We start from the raw sequence: 12,195 nt of genomic DNA on the forward strand, positions 1-12,195 counted from the left end.
TAGAATAATCATTTGCTAATCATCTCTTGATTTCTTTTTTTAAAAGTCTCATATGGAAAACTACACAAAACAGGCTGGCAAATCAGTTGGATCTTCTCTAGGAAGTATTAGCCTGAATCAACTTCACTTTCGTGGTCTGCCCTCTTGTCTCCATCCTTTCTCCTCTACCAGAGAAAAATGCAGAATATGGCAGCTTATCCACGTGAAATTCACTCATTTAGCAGTTAGTTTATCTCTGATCACTGTGAATTTCCTCCTCATTCATTGCTGGTAAAAGACTAGAAAGATCTTTCCAGAAATTTGAGTGGGTAGATGGTAAGAAAGACCTGTTAATTTTCAGCTCAGGTCATGATCTCAAGGTTGTAAGATCAACCCCTGTGTTGGGCTCTGTGCTTAGCTAGAGATTCTCTCTCTTTGTCTTCCTTTGCCCCTCCACCCATTCATGCTCTCTCTCCCTCTCAAATAATTAAATAAATAAGTAAATAAATAAATAATAAATAAATAAATAAATCTTTGGAAAAAAAAGGAAAAAAGAAAGACCCATTACTGAGTGGATTTTTAATTATTGGTTACCTATAGGGCTTGGGTGTAATTGCTTAAAAAGAAAACAAATAAGAAAACAATGGATGGAAAAGGAAAAGAAAGAAATGAGCAAACAACGGACATTTTAATTACTTGGAAAAAAAACATATCGAATTAATCCTCTCCAGTTATCATTCTCTCAAGAATTAGCTCACTAGGAATAACATTTACCGTGTTACATAGGACCATATCCTTGGAAAAAACTTTCAGTTTCTTTCTCCAATCCACAGTCCCTTGTATATTATATAAATCTTTATATATAGTAATAGTCAGGAACCCAAGCAATCTATCATATTTGATCAAGACAAGTATAAATCACTTATTCATGATTTACCATTCCTAACTTGATTCATTGATTCATCTCCAGACAAGACAAGGTCAGTACAAAAAAAAATGATTAAGCTTCTTGCCCTTAAGAGAGAACAGCTTAACCAACAAATTCATCTTCACATCTGACCTCATGAATCTTGACACTGGGAATACTGTAAAAATAGAAATAGCCCTTATAGATGGTCCCTCAAATGGAAATGTCGGACTAAGTAAGAAAATAGTAGAAAGATTAACAATGAACATGCCATGGGGTGTGTCACAGCCATCCTGGTTATCACCGCCGGACAATCTGAATCAGCTAATATGCATTACCTATTTTATCACTATTTATTTTCAATCATTTTTCTACTTTAATTCATGGTTTTTTTGTTGTTGTTTTGTTTTACTTCTCCCTAATTTCCTACCATGTGGCATTCAAATTTTTCACATACACCTTCATCTTATTTGTGTAGTGGTGTTTAGCCATGGATTTGGCAAGACGAGGTGTAGGAGGATAATAGCATCTTTTAAATTTCCCCATATGAGAGCAGCCCGGGTGGCTCAGAGGTTTAGCACCGGCTTCAGCTCAGGGTGTGATCCTGGGGTCCTGGGATCGAGTCCCACATCGGGCTCCCTGCAGGGAGCCTGCTTCTCCCTCTGCCTATGTTTCTCCCTCTCTCTGTCTGGATAAATAAATAAAATCTTTTAAAAAAATAAATAAATCTCCCCATATGATGCCACAACAACCTATAGTCAGGGAGGCTGCAAGATAACAGGCTTCTAATCCTGATCTCCAGAGTCAGGGAACTCTTTTTGACTTTCTTAATTTTTCCTTGGATTCCCCACCCATCTTCTGCACATATTTCAAACACAGAAATATAAACAACAAATTTGTACATACTCTTAGCTCAGGCTAAAAACAAACATAAAAACATAACAAAACATAAAAAAAAACACAAAAACAAACAAACATAGACTAGGTATTTTAAGCAATAAATATTTAATCCTCATCGTCCAAGGCGAGGATTGTCCAAGATCCAAATCCCAGCAGATCTGGCTCCCGGTGAGAGCTCTCTTCCTGGCTTATGGGTCATTGCCTGCTTGCTGAGTCCTCAATGGCAGAGGCTGCTCTGGTCTTTCTCTTCCTGTAAGGGAACTGGTCTAGCAGGAGGCGCACACCCCCATCTAAGCCTAATCACCTCCCGAAGGCCTCACTTCCAAATACCATCAATTGGGGACTAAAGCTTCAACATATGAATTTTGGGACACAATTCAAGGTCATAGGGTATATGTGTTGTTTTAAATGTAGAAAATAAATTTGATAATTACATTCTGTTAAAAAAAAAGTCTAGATGGCTTAACAGATTTTCCATGGGGTCCTGGGTAATTTTCGAATTTCTTAGCATGAAATTACAATATGCTTTTACTACTTGACCATAATTTACTTGCTTTCTATATCCCCCTCCCCTCTGGCAGTCTGTCTTCTAGCTGCAGGGTGATTCTACACGCTTCACTGAAGATATCTGATTCTTTCAACTGCTTTTGCACATACTATTTCCTTTTTTTTTTTTTTTTTTTTGCACATACTATTTCCTTTGCCTGAAACGTTCTTTATCCTCCATGCATTACGACAAACTCTTACCTGTTTTTCAAGACCACCAAATCCCACCATAGTCTTTCCTGACCCTTCCTTTCCCCCAGTAGAGTTAAGTTCCTTCTTTACTTCCATCTCATTTTTTTATACATCTATCACAACATCAAAGCCATGAGTTACTCAATTATTTGGTTATGTGTCTATTTCTTCTATTAAACTGTGACATCCTTGAGGACAAGGGTCATTTAACAAAACCTTTTAATTCGGCGAAACCCAAACTGTGCCTGACTCACAGTAACACGCACTATATGAAGAATGAATGAGTGAATGAACTGTTAACACAGGCCACACAGAGAAGGCAGAGACCAGTTGCTTCTCAGTTCTTCTTGTTCTATAAACACTTGTCCCTGTTGCACACAATCTCCACTTCCTAGCCTCTAGTTTTGCCTGTGGATGTCATACTTCAACCTTGCAAGCCTGCTCCTTACTTTCATCCTCTCTTGCTGCCTGCTGCCAGGCATCCAGATGTTCTAACTCCTACATCACCTAACTAGTGTTTTCCAAACTTGCTTATCTATAAAACTAACTGAAGCTCCTTATTAAAAATACAAAAATTTGAGCCCAGCCTCAGATCTACTACGTATGAAGTTGCAGGAAATGAGCTCAGTAATCTGCATTTGTAAGCCTGTTTCCCAGATCATTCTGATGAAGGTAAGTATGAATACATAAACAGAGGGTCTAAAGGGCTGTTCCTTCTGTTTTGGGACAACGTCTTCCCAGCTTGGGACTTCATTAAGCAATAGTTCAGCTTCCTGAGACCTAGAAAAAAGAAACCTCACTTGAATGTCTTCCCATAGCCGGTTCTTAAGACTGGTAGGACCGTTGGAAATCCCTCCAATGGACTCCAGACATCTCCATACTACTTCTCCCATGCACAGTTCAGTGTAGAAACTTTCTCCCACTGCCCCTACTTTTAGATGCTCTCTGAGGTGCTGCAGCCGCTGCTGTCAAATCCCAGCACAGCTCTGGGTATTGGCAGTCTGCAAACTGACTCTGATGAGGTGTGACAGTTCATGCTCTGTGGGTTTATCTTTAATCAGACTAGACCCTGAGGATGTATGGATTCCCTGTAGAAAATACAGATTGGGTGTTACTCAGGGTTAAAAATGAGAATGAAGAGTAAGTACTTATCATAGACTCTGCTCCAGAGTAAGTATTTAATAAATATTACCAATTACTAATATTTCTGTTGTTGGAGAGACTGAATGTATTCTTCTTCCTTTGATCTCAACTCAAGGAAACCTATATTATATAGATTTTTAATGTAATTCTTTGAAATATAAAAATATCCTAATTCTCTAAATGGGTTTGGTTAATTAAATTAGTTTTGATTAATCATAAAATTATGAGAGTATAGATATTTTCCACGGAATGCCAAAACTCAAAGAATTAATTCATAACATTCAGATTGCAGAGGCCATATACTTGTTTTGATGATGCAATAGGCATAATAGTGTTTTAAAACATTTATAAATACTAAATATTAATGCTTGAATTAGTTAACTATGACTCTGTAACAAATCACTCCAAAGCTTAGTGGCTTGAAACAATTACCATTTATTGTCTCTCATGAAGCTGTGAGTTGACTGTAGAGTCTGGTTCAGACCTGAACTTGGCTGATCTAGGCTGGGCTCACTTGTATACTAGCTGTGAGCTTGAGGGTTGCTGGGGGAGTAGCCTCGGTGTTCTAGGGTCACCTCAGCTAGATGGCTTGTCCCCGGGACAAGGAAACCATTCCAAGTGTGTTCAAACAGTGGTCTTGGGGGTATAAGGGGGGGAAAATGCATGCAGTGTCTCTTGACCTAGGTTTGGTCAAGACTAATGATCAAAATGACTAATGACTTGACCAAAATGTTAATACAATGCCATTTTTGCCATATTTTATGCATCAAAACAAATGATAAGTTCAGCCTAGATCTAAGGAGTAAGAAATAAGCTTCATCTTTTGATGGAAGTTGCTGAAAAGTATTTTTCAAAGGGTCCCAGGGAGACTATTATTTGGAATAACCAATGAAGCCAGTTTTCCACATTAGTCACCATGGCAAAATATCTCATTTTCATAGTTTTCTGAAATAAAAAAAAAAAAGAAGTTAGATTCAGAGATATCATCAAAATCATGCTTTCCACTCAATTATCATCTAACTGGTTGTAATAAAGCCACAATATCTGTCAGATAATCATTTATTCATTTTATTTATTTATTTTCTAAGATCTTGTTTTTAAGTAATCCAACATGGGGCTCAAACACACAGCCCTGAGATCAAGAGTTGCACGTTCCACGGACTGAGCCACCCAGGCACCCTCATTTGTTAGTTTTAAAATAATGCTAGCATTACCTCATATGGTTGTTCAGACTATTATATAAGATATCACATCAATAAGCACCCAGCAATGTGTCTGGCAAAAAGGAGATATATACATATTTTGAGCTAAGTAAAAATAATGAATTGTTGTTTCTATTTGCTTTCTTTTTTTTTTTTTTAAGATTTTATTTATTTATTTATTTATTTATTTATTTATTTATCCATGAGAGACGCAGAGAGAGAGAGAGGCAGAGACACAGGCAGGGGGAGAAGCAGGCTCCATGCAGGGAGCCTGACGTGGGACTCAATCCCGGGTCTCCAGGATCACGCCCTGGGCTGAAGACGGTGCTAAACCGCTGAGCCACCGGGCTGCCTTCTATTTGCTTTCTTTGTAATATTTGTTAACTAGAGTCCCCAATTTTTTCTTTGGTTTCCTCCATGTATCATCACTATACTAGTTTTTTATGGTGTTAAAATTATTCGGTAACCTTTAGCAATGCTCGTCTTTTTGAAACATGTTTTCCAATTGATCCTTTTGTCCTAATGGGTATCTTTGTTGGTATTGTTTGTTGTTTTTGTTGTTGCTATTGTTTTTATCAAAGTTTGTAAGAAACGGAAGATTTCTATAGTCAATTTAGGTTGAAAAAAATGTTTTCAAGAAATAGTGAAATACAGAATTAGCAAAAGTTATAGAGAACCAAAGTCAGAAAATGAGGACAGAAATGCCCAGGAACATTATCTCAGAAAAACTAATAATTCCAGCCAAACTCCCAAGCTTCTTGACTACACAACTCTGAAGTCTTCTCTGAGCTTCATGTCAAACCCCCAAGATTCAAAATCATACCCTGGAACATCTAAACGTAACGGTAGGAGCTGGCCACCCAGCCTCATCACAGCTACCAGCAAAATAAAAGTGAGATCATTTGCCTGTTTTTCATTGTAGAAAGCATATCCTTGCCATTAACTTTCCTTGGTGTCCCAATCAAATAAAAGGATGCTTGGATGCTGGGCAGGTTAAGATACATGCTCATGGAGGTAACTGCCTGACTCGGTAAAGCATGCAGCTCTTGATCTCAGGGTTGTGGGTTCAAGTCTCACATGGGGTGTAGAGATTACTTACAAATAAAATACTTAAAAAAGAAAAAAGAAATGCCCATTCAATCTACTCTGTTAGTTCCTCAATATCTATAATATCCTTCTTCTCAAAGTATATTTCAAAAAATAATTCTATTCTCTAGCATAAAGCAACTCTGAAATCTTCTATATACTTACGTTGGCCCCAAAGAGAGACACTCAGTAGTTCGCCGCTGACTAATAGGCGTTTCTTCCCTGCATCTATTGTGATTCTCACTTTAATGTTCTGAAACCTGAGTGTGTGTGTGTGTGTGTGTGTGTGTGTGTGTGTTGGAGTAGGGGAGGGAATCTATAAAATTTATCAACAGTAACCTCTTATACTGGTAAAGACAAAAAAAAAGTAAAATTATCTACATAAAATATGTAAATATGCATTTTTAGTAAGAAAGAACATATGGTTCGATGCTATAGTTTCATTTTACAGAACTGATTATAAATCATTAGTATTTATGATTTTCTTTCCACATTACTAATTTCATATTCACATCCGTCCAGCCAAAACCTAAACTTTTTTGTCATTTTGCCCAAAAGCATGTGAAACTCAAAATCGTATTCAACAACTAACGGTATATACCTGTGAAAACATTTCTCTTTTGGGTGCTTTGTATGTGATCTATTATTGCTACTTAAAAAAAAAATTACTGTTGAATTTAGTGACTTAAAACAATGATACTCATTATCTCATATCTTACAGGATTCACATACAGCTTAGCTGGATCCTCCGACTTAGGGTGTCTCATCAGGCTGCAAGCAAGGTATTGGCTGGATTGGAGTCTTATCTGACGTCTCTAGTGAAGGAAGATCCACTTTTAGGCTGATTCATGTGGTAATTGGGAGAATCCAGCTCTTCATGGGCGGCTGGCGAAGACCCCAATTCCTTAGCATGCGATGCTCTCTATAGAGCACCTTACAACATGGCATCCACCTTCCATCAGAAGCAAGGGGGGGAGCAAGAGAGGTGAGCAAAACTGAAGCCAGGATCGAATCTTTTTAAATTTAAGCAAGAAAATGACATCCCACCACTTTTGCTGTCTTCTATTCATCACCAGCGAGGCATTATCTAGCACACGCTCAAGGGGGGAGATCACACGAGGACGTTGGATGCCAAGAGTAGGGACCACTGGGAACCATCTCCACAGCTGACTTCTGGCAGTACTTAGACCTGTAATCAGCAGAACCCAGCCTTGGGTACAAAAAGCAAAGTTTCCTCAAGTGGGGAAGCCGTTAGTTACAATCGTGACAGACAACACTCCCATTTCCATCTTCTGGCTCCTAGACACAGTTCTTTGACTTTGGAGACACAACGAGTATTATTTCTTGGTTAGAGTGCGCGCTTTACTCATCACGACGGCAATTCAAACGCGTGTCTCAAAGCTGGCAACAGAACGGCAACAAGCAGTTCTATCATCCTGTGAGTCCAGTTGTTTCCGGGAAACGTGATGTAGGAGAAGACCATGACTTCCATGAGCTCAAAACAGTACCTTATTTATTTCACGGTTAAAATTAATTCCTTAGGAGGAATATTTTGTGATAAGCTGGATGATGTATCAAGACATTCAATCAGTCCGCGTGCTGTGGGGCTGGCACAGGCCTGAAGGGCAGGGAAAGTAAATCTAAATCTAGGGTCTATTTTAGTAAAGAAAAAATGTTTTACTGCCCCAAGACTCTAGTAGATTTAAATGATCACATCCACAGCACCGGGCTGGTCTCCATGGGAGTGGCAGCGCCCTAGAGCGTCAGACTTGTTTCCTGCTGCTGCCAAACTGAGCAGTCGCTGTCGGTAGTGACGATGCCACCTATGCTGGGCCTGTTCCCGAAGTTAAACCCGCAAACCTGTCTGCAAACTGGTCTGTGAACAATCCATCGAAATCACTCGAAGGGCCCTTGACTTTGGATAAACCATTAGCCAATTACTTACACGTTGTCAAGGATCTTTAACAGAGGCCGCTTTTCCTCCTTCCAGGAAAAGTGGGTAAAATGTGTGTTCGCCTTTTAAAGAAACCTCACTGCCAGGATCCTTGACCCCTCTCAGAATCACACCGAAGTGTGGTGGCACTGCCCCGGGAAGGTCTATACTCATGTAATTAAGGAAGAAAGCAACCACCACCACCACCACCACCAACAACAACAACAAATTGAGCATAATTCAGAGCTGGCCCTGCCGGGTAGGTCAACACGGTCAGATGTAGATCGCCACACGTTCAAAGCTGGAACCTCGAAGTGATAATATTGCAGTCCCGTCACATGCTGCCTCTAAAGTGCAAAGAGGTAGGCAGCTGCAGTCCTGGTCTTTGGGTTCCCTTCCCCGGGCTGGCACTGCCAGACGGCCCCCCAGACCCAGCCGCAGCCAGGGGAGCTCAGCCCAGCGGGGTCCCCCCGCCCGGGACACCATGGGCCAGGGGCTACAGCGGGAGCTGATGGCCTTCACGCTGTCTGGTGACACAGGCATTTCTGTCTTCCCCGAATCAAACTTTTTAAATGGGTAGGGCCCATCCCTGGGGCAGATGGCACAGTGTATGAAGACCCGAAATGTAAGCTCTCCCTGGAGCTCTCTGCTGGTTACGTTTTTTTTTTTTTTTTTTTAAGATTTTGTTTATTTATTTCAGAGAGAGAGAGAGAGAGCCCAAAGCATGAGCAGGGAGAGGGGCAGAGGGAGAAGCAGAAACCCTCCCTGGGCCTCAGTCCCAGGACCCCAAGGTCATGACCTGAGCCGAAGGCAACCCCTTGACCCCTTGAGCCACTCAGGTGCCCCTCCAATGCCCACCCTTAACCATGCACCCCAAACAAAGCTCCTGGCACCTGCTACCACCCCAAGGTGGACACCCAGGGGAACATCTGCCCAGAAATCCTACAGGCCAAGTGCCTGCCGGGTAGGATGTCAGGGCCATCCTGCTGTCCCTCCGGAGCCTGCTAGGAGAACCCAACATTGATCGCCCTTTGAACACACAGGCTGCCCAGCTCTGAGGAAGCCCCGCAGATCTGAAGTAGCTGCAAGAAACCTACTCAAAGCGGGTTTCCAGCGGAGAACCCTGACTGTCCAGCCTCTCTCTTTGGACTGTGCTTATTTTTTCCATAGATGGTCTGTGCTTTCCTTCCTTTCTGTGCAAGGCTCTGTATCTTAAGCTGGGCTGTCATCTTTGCTTTGTTTATTTATTTTTTAAAAATTAAGTCTGTGGTTGAGTCCTTGTAATGAATATATTAAATAAATACATTGCTTTTTTTTAATAAAGTAAAAAAAATAAATGAATAATGAAAGGATGCAGAATGTACATTCCATTTTGAGAGGGTAGCCTGGTTGTCTCTGCATTCCTTCTATCACTTCCCTATTTTGGCAGATCCTTACGTTTTCTTAAAATTTGACTTCCAGTGCTTAGTAATTGATGTGTCTCTTTTCCCAAATATCATAACTACTTGTGAGATTTCTCTGTCAAACTGGAAATGTACCATTGGTGTATTTGTCTTTCCTTACACGCATCATGATAAAATAAAAGCATGTTACTCTGAAAAAAAAAAATTAACTTCTACCATATGTCAGGTCATACTCGGTCATTCAGGATATTTCCATGATCTGTTTTATTATTCCTATCAGAATGTTGGCATTAATTCTAAGAACCATTTCTATTGTGAAATTCTTAGACGATTACATTTTTCTCCAGAGCTGAGGATGCGAAAGACACTGAGGCAAGATGGTGAAGATACAGCAAAGGTCTTTCCAGGCAAAAGTGCAACACTTCTGGTATTTTTTATTTAAAGGAAGAGGGAAAAGCGAGTTTCAAATCAAAAGCTGTGTACCATGTTTCCAGAGGTGTATTCCTTAGGAAACAAATTCTTAAATAGCAGCTATAATCAGATTAATTTCTGATAAAGCAACTAATATCTAGTGTTGTTTTTCCGTGACACACTTACATTTTGTACTCAGGCCAAAGTCTGAGTAAAGAGGAACTGAGATAGGAATCACTGTTTTGCATCTTCAAGTCACTAATGATAATGTTAAAAACTGCTTGTGACATGCCTTTTTTTCTTTTTCTTTTTTGTGGAAAAGGGGACTCTACTTGACATTTTCCACCAAATACTCCCACTTCATCTTTTCTACCAAAATAAACCTTTTTATTACCGTACCGCTCAAGGAGCCAACGTGAGGGTCTCGTAAATTCTCTGAAGGCATCCCCTAAAGATGTTTATTTTGCCTATCTACTCTGGAGGAATATTAAAGAAGTGTTCACAGTTCTACTGAGCCAAAATTCCAATAATTGCTTAACCTTTATGCATCCATACCCTGCTGTGAGATCACAGTAGAATTCTATATCCCGAGGAAAACTCTGTTAGTTCATGGCTCATGATCAATATTTTTCAAAAGGCTTGGGTATTTCCTATTTCTGAGTACAGAGCTCCCCTTGTGAAGCATTACCGATCTCTAAGGAAGGGTAGGAGGAATGATCGCCAGGCGTATATTTGATACGATTTTGAATTGTTTCCCCAAGGATCTTGCTTCCTCATAGTGGAAGAGACTTTGGGTTTGAGAACTCTCCTCCAGGTATGGGACGAGTGGCTACAAATGGTCTAACATTGTGATTCAGTCAGGCTCCTCTTATTATTATTATTATTATTATTATTATTATTATTATCATCTTCTAGCTGTTCACCAAAACAGACTTCCTCTTTTCCCAAAGCAGGCTTTCAGTCCAAGCTTCCCCTGCGACTACACGTGGCCACATGACTGAATTTTAGCCAACTCAATATTATCTTCAGTGACGTTTGCCACTTCTAAGCCTGGCCCCATAAGGACTTCTCGCATGGACTCCCTCACATTCTTTTCCTTTCAGAGCAGCCCAAGATCCCCCATGAAAGTGCATGTTGGAAGTTGCCAGATGCATCCTCAGCTGGGCCACAGTATGGCTTTGTGACACCACATCCTTTTCCTTCAACCTCCAGTCTGGAACCACCTTGTATTGTTATTTGGGCAAGAAATAAATTTTGAGGGAGATGAGCCGCTCCATATTCGGGTATGTGTCCGGTGTGTGTAGGTCTGTGCGTGTATTTTGTATATATTTTCACAGTCTGATCTACTCCAAGTAATCCAGGCTCGAGTGGACTGTCCGTGTCTTGTGAACCTGTGAAAACCCATGCCCCATTAGCTGCCACCAAAGACCTTAGACCGTGCGTATTATCACAAGTACTTTCTTCATCTCATGGTAATCATAACCACTTTGCCTCTTGTCTCTATCTGGAACCTCATTTTGGCTGTATCTTCTCTTACTACTAGATAGTGCTGATAAAACAAAACAAAAAACAGCTATGAAAGCACCTTTCAAAGATTTTGGCATTTGTCTCATTGTCTTTTCTGGGCCATCTTGGGGCACATAGTAAAAAAGTAGGTAACGGTTCATAGATGTTCTTTAGCATTTCTAACTGCTAAATCTTTGAATTCCATCATTTAAAAGAAAATCCTACTTCAGCTTCATTTAGTGTGCATTATCATTGAGTTCAGGTTTTGGTCAGCAAATTGTAAATTAAAATATTTCCCGCTGTTAGAACCAGCATAATTATTCTAGAATATTGTATGTCACATCATATCTATAAATTAAGTGGATAAAAAAATATGGAGAGAATGAAATGTAAGAGGTAGGGAATGAGCACAATTGACCTCTATTCTTATTTTTTTTTAATAATTTTTTTCAAATTAGGAAGTTGCAGCATTTACAAGCAAAGAGAAATAGTTACGAAGGAGGGAAGAAAGACTGCTTCAACCAGCAAGTGAAGCTCTGGGGGATTTGGAGCTCGGCATATACAATGTCCTCTGATTCTTTGCATAGAGGCCCAACACCAGTTCTTGGACTCATGTTTGTTCTAATCAAAGCTTTAACTTCCCCAGAAGAGATCTGGAGATTAACTAAATTCAAATGGTGTCATAATTTGGCAGATGATAGATTCAAATTTTGCATTTGGTTTTTGGCTTCTGCAGGCCTACAGCTATAGTTGTAGTATCATAGGAAAATTTGGAATTTCAGAATATGCCTTGAGAATTTAGAGTTTTGAGCTCACTTTTTTTTTTTAATCTGTCTGTTGTCCTAAAAAAAAATTGCCAACTGACTTCATTATTCTGGAAGTCCTCCTTTTTTTCTTAACCGTTCTAAGGCAGAGAGGACTCAGTTTTATAAACTCTATGGACACTATGCCTGAAGATCACAGGAATTAGAAAATTTGCCCTTAAAG

At 39.9% G+C, this 12,195-nt stretch overlaps 1 long non-coding RNA gene across 1 annotated transcript; it reads left to right on the forward strand.

Annotated features, from left to right (window-relative positions):
• The first annotated feature begins 9,607 nt into the window (after nucleotides 1–9,607).
• On the forward strand, nucleotides 9,608–11,882 carry LOC144302266 (uncharacterized). Its single transcript, XR_013369104.1, has 3 exons — nucleotides 9,608–9,718; nucleotides 10,806–10,985; nucleotides 11,667–11,882. It is a non-coding gene; the product is annotated as an uncharacterized LOC144302266 (long non-coding RNA).
• Nucleotides 11,883–12,195: the final 313 nt, after the last annotated feature.

This window comes from Canis aureus, chromosome 31 (genome assembly GCF_053574225.1).
Source record: "Canis aureus isolate CA01 chromosome 31, VMU_Caureus_v.1.0, whole genome shotgun sequence".
NCBI lineage: Eukaryota > Metazoa > Chordata > Mammalia > Carnivora > Canidae > Canis > Canis aureus.